Genomic DNA, 10,818 nt, shown 5'->3' on the forward strand with positions numbered 1-10,818 from the left:
CTTCTGCCCTCTATGATTGGTCCCGGTGTGGTGTCCATGCGCTGCTCTCCCCCCAGGTAGACCCCCTGTTTTCGACATTCCAACATCTTTATCTCTTGGCCAGGAATGTAGTTTCTCAGGCCATCTCGGCCTTGTTTATGTCCTTGAACACAGCTGCAGCTTGCTGTTACAGTGAGGCCCCTCGGTCTGGATCGCTCACAACATGTCCGTTGTTCTCCAGCAATGCCACAATGCTCGAGTAATTCAATGTCCTTTTTGTAGTGAGGGGCCCAAAACTGAACACAGTAATTGAGGTGCGGCCTCACAAGTGCCGAGCACAGGGGGAAGATCACTTCCCTGTCCCTGCTGGCCACGCTACTGCCGATACAAGCCTCAGTGCTTAGCATTAAGGATATGTTCATTAAGGACAGCATTAAGTCCTGCTCCCCTGTCGCCTGCAGAATTGAGTTTTGTTTGTTACATGTGGTGGAGAGAAGGCTTTGGGGAACAGCGCTGCTCTGACCTTCACACCCTTTCCCCCCTTCCTCTTTGTCGGGCTTTCATAACCAATGACCAGAGAGCTGATGGCACAGCCCAGCAGACTGGCTTCAGCACAAGTGTGCCCTGTGCCGGGGAAGAGCCAATGCCAGGACGCACAGAGGAGGGAGATAAGCATGTTCAGGGCATCAAGGACTTGGGCTGAGTTGTCCCATCTTGACCATCAGGCAAGCTGCCTGTGCTAGGAAACACATGGGTTGCCAGCTCTCCTCACTCCTGTTTCTGATGAGACCTCTTGGACACACAGCCCTGTTTCCCTGTAGAACCACGCTGCTCCCAAGCAGACTGTGCGCTCAGACACAACCGCGTTACTGCGGGTTGGTGAGTCACGGCCCCGCCATTGAGCTCCAATGGCTGCTGTGAGCAGGGGCTCTGCCTGCAGCAAACACTCCCCTGCCCGAGTTAAGAGGGTTAGTTTTCGACAGTGACGTCGCATTTTCCCTGGATCAGGGAATTGCACACGGACAGTGACTGCAGGTCAGCTAACTCATCGTTACACCATGAATTTTCCCCAGTCTCAGAGACTTCCCAAAGAGGTGCCCGAATCTCCCCCTTCCCAGACCTGACCCACCACGTGGCTCTCCCCCGAGCCAGGCTCAGCTCCCGTGCAGAGCACAAGTGTCAGAACACTCACAGGAGGCTCTGAAAGGTAGAGAAGGGGCAGGGAAAAAGTCTCCAGCTGCAGCTGGGAAGATGCTGATGAAAGTGGACAACCAGACAGGGACAAAAAAGAAATTCATGTTTTGGGGGGAAGCGGCATGGTCATCTCCCCAAGCCCTCAGCTGCCAGCCAAAATGCCCTGGGCACCCTGAGCTGTCACACAGAGCCAGTCCCTTACCATCCAGACTGGGTGGGAGCGGCTCCCCAGCATGGCTCACTGCACTTTCATCCTCCATGGCCGCCATCCAGGTGTATTCCAGGGCCACATTCCCTGTATTGGACAGCTGGAAACTGGAAAGCAAGGAGGAGTTTAAAAAAAAAAAAAAGAAAAAGCCTAATAAATACAAAGTGAGTAGAGAAGTAACACTGTGTGGTGGGCTCCTGACACCCCTTTCTTTATGCTGAGTAGCATCTTCTTTCCCAGACAACTCTGCCACATCTAGATTGCTGCCCTGGGCTGCCCCAGAAGTATTTCCGAGTTTGGAAGTTACAGAGGAAAGGGCAGACATGGTGCCCAGGAGACTTATTCTGGTCTTACGTCTCCGTTTCACATTATTTTGACTGCAAACCCGTCCTTGAGCAGATAAGGACAGGCACCATGCAATGAAAGCAAAACCACGGCTGTTCTCAGCAGAAAGGCACAGCAGAATTGAACCTCTGCTGGCACGCCTTGGTGCAATGGCAGCCACCATCTCCTGCTTGGCTTTCTGTGCATATATATGGGCCCCAGCACCCAGCCAGGACTTGGAAAGGATGAAACAATAAAGGATTTGTTTAAAAGGATGAACAGCAGGTGAGACTGAATGTAAAGCCCGAGAAGGGACTCAGGTCCACATGTGGGAGATCTCCAGGCCCTGGGATGTGCCAGATTATGTGTGGAAGCTGAAACCTCAGACTCAGCAGGCAGGAGCACCCCCCTCTAAGGCTGATCAGCCTGTTAGAAATCAGAAGAGGTTTATTAAGTGGCTGAGCAATAAACATGTCAGTGTAACTTTAGCGGGCACAGGACCATGAGTAGAAGGAAAAGCAGTGGCCACTGGAGAGCACAGCACAGCTCTGGGGAAGCAGACATGGGTCAGCCCTGGGCAAAGGCAGTCCCCACTTGTAGGTCCCTGTCTGGCACTCATGTGAACATCCTCGTCTGGAAGAGCAAGGTCTCCTTGAACTCAATCATGTCCGTCTTCAGCTTGAACTTGGCATAGTCAACGACAGCACTGAGGCGAAGTTCCACCTCACGGATGCTCTTCTCCAGGACAGTGTGAGCTGGTTCTGGGTCGGTCTCGATCACCTCCAAACAGGAGAGGGAAGAATCACTGACCAGAGCCCAGAAAGCCAGGCTGAGCAGGGAATCTTTTGGCCTCTAAAATCAGCCACATATAAGGGCTAGAAAGGACCATTCCCATTTATTTCCCTCGAAAGATAACCAAATTTGACCCTTCCGCTATAGTATTTGTTTCTACCTACTGATCACAGCAGTCACCACGACTGTGAATACACCCATGGGGACTATGACCGGGTATCAGCCTCTGTGTTTCAACCCTGTAGTGTCTGACCTTTTTCCTGGCCTCCTACAAGTCCAGCAGGCTTCCAAATCAGGATTAAGTTCCCCTGCTGGAGCTCTGTGGATGGAGAACCCCAAGACTGAACAAACCTAGAAAGCACCTTTTCCTTCTTGTCTCAGGAGAAAGTGCTTTCCAGATGTCATGTGCGGGGCAACAGCCACACTGGTGGTGGCTGGGGATGGGCATTTTGGGATGGGAGTGAACTCACTAGGAAAGTCTCCGACTGCTGATGCTCTGATGGGGAAGAAGTTCGGTTTACAGGTCTTAAAATGGTTCAGAAACTGGGGAAGAACCATCACCCAAGATAAATGTGTCTGGCAACAACAATAGTAAAAGCAAGAGTTTCTGGAGATGACACTTCTCCAGACTCCTGCGTGACTGCCATACAGTACCTGGGCTGCTCCATAATGAGACATCCTACACCATACAGAGACCACAACCAGAACCTCTGGTACCAGTGTAGGCAGAGCTCAGAGCTCGCCCACAGCGTGCTGGTGGGCTAGCCAGCACACACAGAAGAGCACTAGTGTTGCTCTCCACTTCAGAACAAGAGACAGAGCACAGTGGATTTAACTCCTTGTTGGTGAAAAGGTACTGAATCAGGTGAAGAGATTTTAACACCATAAAATGTATTATCATAAAATGTGGCATTCAACACAGGCTGCAACACTTCTGCTTTTGGCAGAGACCAATAGTTTGCAAGTGGCAAAATGTCTCTTGTCAAAAAGACTTCCCCATCTTGTGGGGGTGTATCAGGCCACCGTGCATCCACCTCTCCTGAAATGCACTGCTGGTTAACCGCACAGGTGGATTAAATGTCAGGAGGAGGCAGGAACTGCTTAGCCAGCAGAGATGGCAGCCTGCTGCCGTTGGCTGTTCTTCTTGTGGATGCTCAGTTAGCTTTTGCTATTGTGCTTCTTACCTTCTTCTTGACAGGCCATGTGGCTGCCGGGCCCCTCATGGCATCCACCCACTTGACGGTGTGCAGGCAGTCGTCCCAGTCGGGAACCTGCTCTGGCAGCAGCTGCAAAGCGATCCGAGCCACCTTACACCTCACAGGGTGCTTTTTGAAGGCGACTGCAATGTCCGATCTCAGGGTCACTGTGATGTTCTTAGCACAGCCAGCATGGAGGTGTCCCACCTAGGCAGAACCAGAGACCGAAGACCAAACTGGAATCCTTGGCAAGGGCAGGACTGACAGCAAAGGGACTGATGTGCTGAGCAGCTGTGCCAGGAATCTGCGTCTTACTGTGTATCTATCTGAAGTTTGATAAAGTACAAACAAAAGATGCCACCTCCCGTAACATGGAGCCTTTTCTGTGGGGCAGACAGCCCTGCCCCAGCAAAGCCAGGGATCGCAGCTCCTACATGGCTCTGAGCCGGGCTCTCACTGGTCTGTGGGGACTCCCTGCGAGCTCCCGGGAACCCGCCGAGCACTGCTTGAGCAGCGGGGAAAGGCAGAGCTGTCCAAGCTCACCTGGGGGGAGAAGTGAAACAGGGCGCCTGCCAGCCACTCAAACCACATCGCCTCCGTCCTGCTGCGATTGGTGATTGTGAAGCTCACGGTGTAGGGTGTCCCGATGTGACAGTCCCCGAACTGCATGTGATCCACCTCTGGCAGCTGTTAACAATGAGAGCAAGGGATCTCAGTGTGTGGTGAGGTCCATCTGCCCCCCCCCATCTACAGACACGTTATGTCCAACTCTTCCTTGCTCCAAACCTTCCTCCCCCTGGGAGATGCAGCTGCTCCCCATCCTACCACTTTCAGGGAAACGCCCTGACACATCCCTAAACATGTGGTTGCAGCTGTGCAGAGACATGCAGTACAGCCTGCACTGCCTCTGTGCACACGGCTGGCACGCTCACAGACCGCCAGCTCCGCTGGGTGACAGCACAGGCCTGCTCATATAGAGGACACAGATTATCATACACGGTCTTCATCTCCACAATATCCCACGGGCGAGCAGACCTCCTTTTAGAGATACTCAGCTGAATGCTGGTATCTCTGACCCCACCCTACTAGCCTGTAAGCTTCTCCCTTGACAGAGGATCTTCCCTTTGTTCTCAAGTGTGGCTGCTCTCCAGGCTACAAAAGGCAACAGGATCTGTCTCCTAAGGTTGGACCACACCTGCACCAGCACAAGGTGAGCAGAAATGTGGATTTTCCTATTCCTTGCTCCATCTTGTCAGTCTCTCCTCTCTTACCCTCAATTATGTCTTCCTCCATATTGCCCTCAGTGTTCTCCTCGCTGTTTGCCATTAGTTCATGGATGTTATCTAGCATGAAGTCATCCTCGTAGCCTTCACCCACCAGCTGAATGTTGGTTTCTTCGTAGGGGTTGTCCACCACTGATAGGTGGATCCTCGCTTCCACACATTGGGCCAGGGTGGGTTTGAAAAGCACATCAAACTCTGCTGATTCCCCGTGATGCAGGACCAAGGAAGCGGTGTGAGGCCTCCTCTCTGCACAACAATGGAAATCAGAGAAAAGTGATACAGCTGTAGAGAGAAAAATATTTCCATGGGGTATAGGAGGAGTAAGAGGTTGAAACCCAGCTGTCTCTAAGCACAGGTTCTCCCACCGATGATTCCAGACCCTCCTCCTATGGTCACAAGACTATGACACCACTGTGCATATCACTGCTAAAGTGTCTTAACCTCAGGGTAACACCCAGCTCTCACTCAAACTGCACCCAGCCAGCTCCTGCTATACATAAAGCTGAGTCAAAGGGTGGTTTTGATTTCTGTTGGCTGGCTGTGGGCTCAAGGGCTGCCTCCATTCAGGCTGGTAACTTCCCAAATGCAGCGAAGACCTCACTGAAGTGGTGATAGTCCCCCACAACTCAACCCCACCATGTCCAGAAGAACAGAAAAACTTCCTACAACTTGTTAGGAGGAAACCCTACAAAGCATCCACATGAAAAACTAGGGGTACAGAGAGCCCCAGGAAAGAAACTGTGTCTAACATCTGGCTGCTGCTTGGCCAAGCCAAGAGCAGGGCACACATCTTCCCAATGACTGACCACACTTGATGGTTATTGAATTTACCTTCTCCAGGAGCGTCCTCCTCCATGCCTGCAGCTTGGTAGATGCAGTGTGTGGCGGGCCTGGCTTTCAAGAAGAAAACTCCCCCTTCATCCAACAGGTTTATCATCAACTAAGAAAAGGGAACACAGAACACAACCCCACTGGTGTGGGTACAGGGTGGCATGTGGATTGACAACGCACTGCTGCTGGTCCAGCATGGAGAACCCAGCATGCTACCCTGCTTCAAACACAGCTGTTAGCACAAAGTTTAAGTAAAATCAGACAGGAAAAAAAACTGTTCAGAGGCATTGGAATGTAATTAAAATACAACCAAACAGTACAGAAAATACTAAAAGGAGCAGAATGTAATTAAACTACAATAGAGTTTAATTCAAATGTAGTAAAATGGGAGTACAGGAGTACTTTGACCCCAGCTTTAAGGCAGGCCTAATCCTGGGTTGCAACCCCAGACTCCTCCAAGGAAGATACCCAGGATTTTTTTTCTCCTGTAAAGCAAGAGGTTTGCTCCAGAACCCACCCAAGACTCCTCTCAGGCATGTCCTGCAGTGCTTTGACCCTAGCTTTAAGGCAGGCCTAATCCTGGGTTGCAACCCCAGACTCCTCCAAGGAAGATGCCCAGGATTTTTTTTCTCCTGTAAAGCAAGAGTTTTGCTCCAGAACCCACCCAAGACTCCTCTCAGGCATGTCCTGCAGTGCTTTGACCCCAGCTTTAAGGCAGGCCTAATCCTGGGTTGCAACCCCAGACTCCTCCAAGGAAGATGCCCAGGATTTTTTTTCTCCTGTAAAGCAAGAGGTTTGCTCCAGAACCCACCCAAGACTCCTCTCAGGCATGTCCTGCAGTGCTTTGACCCCAGCTTTAAGGCAGGCCTAATCCTGGGTTGCAACCCCAGACTCCTCCAAGGAAGATACCCAGGATTTTTTTTCTCCTGTAAAGCAAGAGGTTTGCTCCAGAACCCACCCAAGACTCCTCTCAGGCATGTCCTGCAGTGCTTTGACCCCAGCTTTAAGGCAGGCCTAATCCTGGGTTGCAACCCCAGACTCCTCCAAGGAAGATGCCCAGGATTTTTTTTCTCCTGTAAAGCAAGAGTTTTGCTCCAGAACCCACCCAAGACTCCTCTCAGGCATGTCCTGCAGTGCTTTGACCCCAGCTTTAAGGCAGGCCTAATCCTGGGTTGCAACCCCAGACTCCTCCAAGGAAGATGCCCAGGATTTTTTTTCTCCTGTAAAGCAAGAGGTTTGCTCCAGAACCCACCCAAGACTCCTCTCAGGCATGTCCTGCAGTGCTTTGACCCCAGCTTTAAGGCAGGCCTAATCCTGGGTTGCAACCCCAGACTCCTCCAAGGAAGATACCCAGGATTTTTTTTCTCCTGTAAAGCAAGAGGTTTGCTCCAGAACCCACCCAAGACTCCTCTCAGGCATGTCCTGCAGTGCTTTGACCCCAGCTTTAAGGCAGGCCTAATCCTGGGTTGCAACCCCAGACTCCTCCAAGGAAGATGCCCAGGATTTTTTTTTCTCCTGTAAAGCAAGAGGTTTGCTCCAGAACCCACCCAAGACTCCTCTCAGGCATGTCCTGCAGTGCTTTGACCCCAGCTTTAAGGCAGGCCTAATCCTGGGTTGCAACCCCAGACTCCTCCAAGGAAGATGCCCAGGATTTTTTTTCTCCTGTAAAGCAAGAGTTTTGCTCCAGAACCCACCCAAGACTCCTCTCAGGCATGTCCTGCAGTGCTTTGACCCCAGCTTTAAGGCAGGCCTAATCCTGGGTTGCAACCCCAGACTCCTCCAAGGAAGATACCCAGGATTTTTTTTCTCCTGTAAAGCAAGAGGTTTGCTCCAGAACCCACCCAAGACTCCTCTCAGGCATGTCCTGCAGTGCTTTGACCCCAGCTTTAAGGCAGGCCTAATCCTGGGTTGCAACCCCAGACTCCTCCAAGGAAGATACCCAGGATTTTTTTTCTCCTGTAAAGCAAGAGGTTTGCTCCAGAACCCACCCAAGACTCCTCTCAGGCATGTCCTGCAGTGCTTTGACCCCAGCTTTAAGGCAGGCCTAATCCTGGGTTGCAACCCCAGACTCCTCCAAGGAAGATGCCCAGGATTTTTTTTCTCCTGTAAAGCAAGAGTTTTGCTCCAGAACCCACCCAAGACTCCTCTCAGGCATGTCCTGCAGTGCTTTGACCCCAGCTTTAAGGCAGGCCTAATCCTGGGTTGCAACCCCAGACTCCTCCAAGGAAGATGCCCAGGATTTTTTTTCTCCTGTAAAGCAAGAGTTTTGCTCCAGAACCCACCCAAGACTCCTCTCAGGCATGTCCTGCAGTGCTTTGACCCCAGCTTTAAGGCAGGCCTAATCCTGGGTTGCAACCCCAGACTCCTCCAAGGAAGATGCCCAGGATTTTTTTTCTCCTGTAAAAGCAAGAGTTTTGCTCCAGAACCCACCCAAGACTCCTCTCAGGCATGTCCTGCAGTGCTTTGACCCCAGCTTTAAGGCAGGCCTAATCCTGGGTTGCAACCCCAGACTCCTCCAAGGAAGATACCCAGGATTTTTTTTCTCCTGTAAAGCAAGAGGTTTGCTCCAGAACCCACCCAAGACTCCTCTCAGGCATGTCCTGCAGTGCTTTGACCCCAGCTTTAAGGCAGGCCTAATCCTGGGTTGCAACCCCAGACTCCTCCAAGGAAGATGCCCAGGATTTTTTTTCTCCTGTAAAGCAAGAGTTTTGCTCCAGAACCCACCCAAGACTCCTCTCAGGCATGTCCTGCAGTGCTTTGACCCCAGCTTTAAGGCAGGCCTAATCCTGGGTTGCAACCCCAGACTCCTCCAAGGAAGATACCCAGGATTTTTTTTCTCCTGTAAAGCAAGAGTTTTGCTCCAGAACCCACCCAAGACTCCTCTCAGGCATGTCCTGCAGTGCTTTGACCCCAGCTTTAAGGCAGGCCTAATCCTGGGTTGCAACCCCAGACTCCTCCAAGGAAGATGCCCAGGATTTTTTTTCTCCTGTAAAGCAAGAGTTTTGCTCCAGAACCCACCCAAGACTCCTCTCAGGCATGTCCTGCAGTGCTTTGACCCCAGCTTTAAGGCAGGCCTAATCCTGGGTTGCAACCCCAGACTCCTCCAAGGAAGATGCCCAGGATTTTTTTTCTCCTGTAAAGCAAGAGGTTTGCTCCAGAACCCACCCAAGACTCCTCTCAGGCATGTCCTGCAGTGCTTTGACCCCAGCTTTAAGGCAGGCCTAATCCTGGGTTGCAACCCCAGACTCCTCCAAGGAAGATACCCAGGATTTTTTTTCTCCTGTAAAGCAAGAGGTTTGCTCCAGAACCCACCCAAGACTCCTCTCAGGCATGTCCTGCAGTGCTTTGACCCCAGCTTTAAGGCAGGCCTAATCCTGGGTTGCAACCCCAGACTCCTCCAAGGAAGATACCCAGGATTTTTTTTCTCCTGTAAAGCAAGAGTTTTGCTCCAGAACCCACCCAAGACTCCTCTCAGGCATGTCCTGCAGTGCTTTGACCCCAGCTTTAAGGCAGGCCTAATCCTGGGTTGCAACCCCAGACTCCTCCAAGGAAGATGCCCAGGATTTTTTTTCTCCTGTAAAGCAAGAGTTTTGCTCCAGAACCCACCCAAGACTCCTCTCAGGCATGTCCTGCAGTGCTTTGACCCCAGCTTTAAGGCAGGCCTAATCCTGGGTTGCAACCCCAGACTCCTCCAAGGAAGATGCCCAGGATTTTTTTTCTCCTGTAAAGCAAGAGGTTTGCTCCAGAACCCACCCAAGACTCCTCTCAGGCATGTCCTGCAGTGCTTTGACCCCAGCTTTAAGGCAGGCCTAATCCTGGGTTGCAACCCCAGACTCCTCCAAGGAAGATACCCAGGATTTTTTTTCTCCTGTAAAGCAAGAGGTTTGCTCCAGAACCCACCCAAGACTCCTCTCAGGCATGTCCTGCAGTGCTTTGACCCCAGCTTTAAGGCAGGCCTAATCCTGGGTTGCAACCCCAGACTCCTCCAAGGAAGATACCCAGGATTTTTTTTCTCCTGTAAAGCAAGAGGTTTGCTCCAGAACCCACCCAAGACTCCTCTCAGGCATGTCCTGCAGTGCTTTGACCCCAGCTTTAAGGCAGGCCTAATCCTGGGTTGCAACCCCAGACTCCTCCAAGGAAGATGCCCAGGATTTTTTTTCTCCTGTAAAGCAAGAGTTTTGCTCCAGAACCCACCCAAGACTCCTCTCAGGCATGTCCTGCAGTGCTTTGACCCCAGCTTTAAGGCAGGCCTAATCCTGGGTTGCAACCCCAGACTCCTCCAAGGAAGATGCCCAGGATTTTTTTTCTCCTGTAAAGCAAGAGGTTTGCTCCAGAACCCACCCAAGACTCCTCTCAGGCATGTCCTGCAGTGCTTTGACCCCAGCTTTAAGGCAGGCCTAATCCTGGGTTGCAACCCCAGACTCCTCCAAGGAAGATACCCAGGATTTTTTTTCTCCTGTAAAGCAAGAGGTTTGCTCCAGAACCCACTCAAGACTCCTCTCAGGCATGTCCTGCAGTGCTTTGACCCCAGCTTTAAGGCAGGCCTAATCCTGGGTTGCAACCCCAGACTCCTCCAAGGAAGATACCCAGGATTTTTTTTCTCCTGTAAAGCAAGAGTTTTGCTCCAGAACCCACCCAAGACTCCTCTCAGGCATGTCCTGCAGTGCTTTGACCCCAGCTTTAAGGCAGGCCTAATCCTGGGTTGCAACCCCAGACTCCTCCAAGGAAGATACCCAGGATTTTTTTTCTCCTGTAAAGCAAGAGGTTTGCTCCAGAACCCACCCAAGACTCCTCTCAGGCATGTCCTGCAGTGCTTTGACCCCAGCTTTAAGGCAGGCCTAATCCTGGGTTGCAACCCCAGACTCCTCCAAGGAAGATGCCCAGGATTTTTTTTCTCCTGTAAAGCAAGAGTTTTGCTCCAGAACCCACCCAAGACTCCTCTCAGGCATGTCCTGCAGTGCTTTGACCCCAGCTTTAAGGCAGGCCTAATCCTGGGTTGCAACCCCAGACT

Source organism: Strix aluco, unplaced genomic scaffold (assembly GCF_031877795.1).
Source record: "Strix aluco isolate bStrAlu1 unplaced genomic scaffold, bStrAlu1.hap1 HAP1_SCAFFOLD_51, whole genome shotgun sequence".
Lineage (NCBI taxonomy): Eukaryota > Metazoa > Chordata > Aves > Strigiformes > Strigidae > Strix > Strix aluco.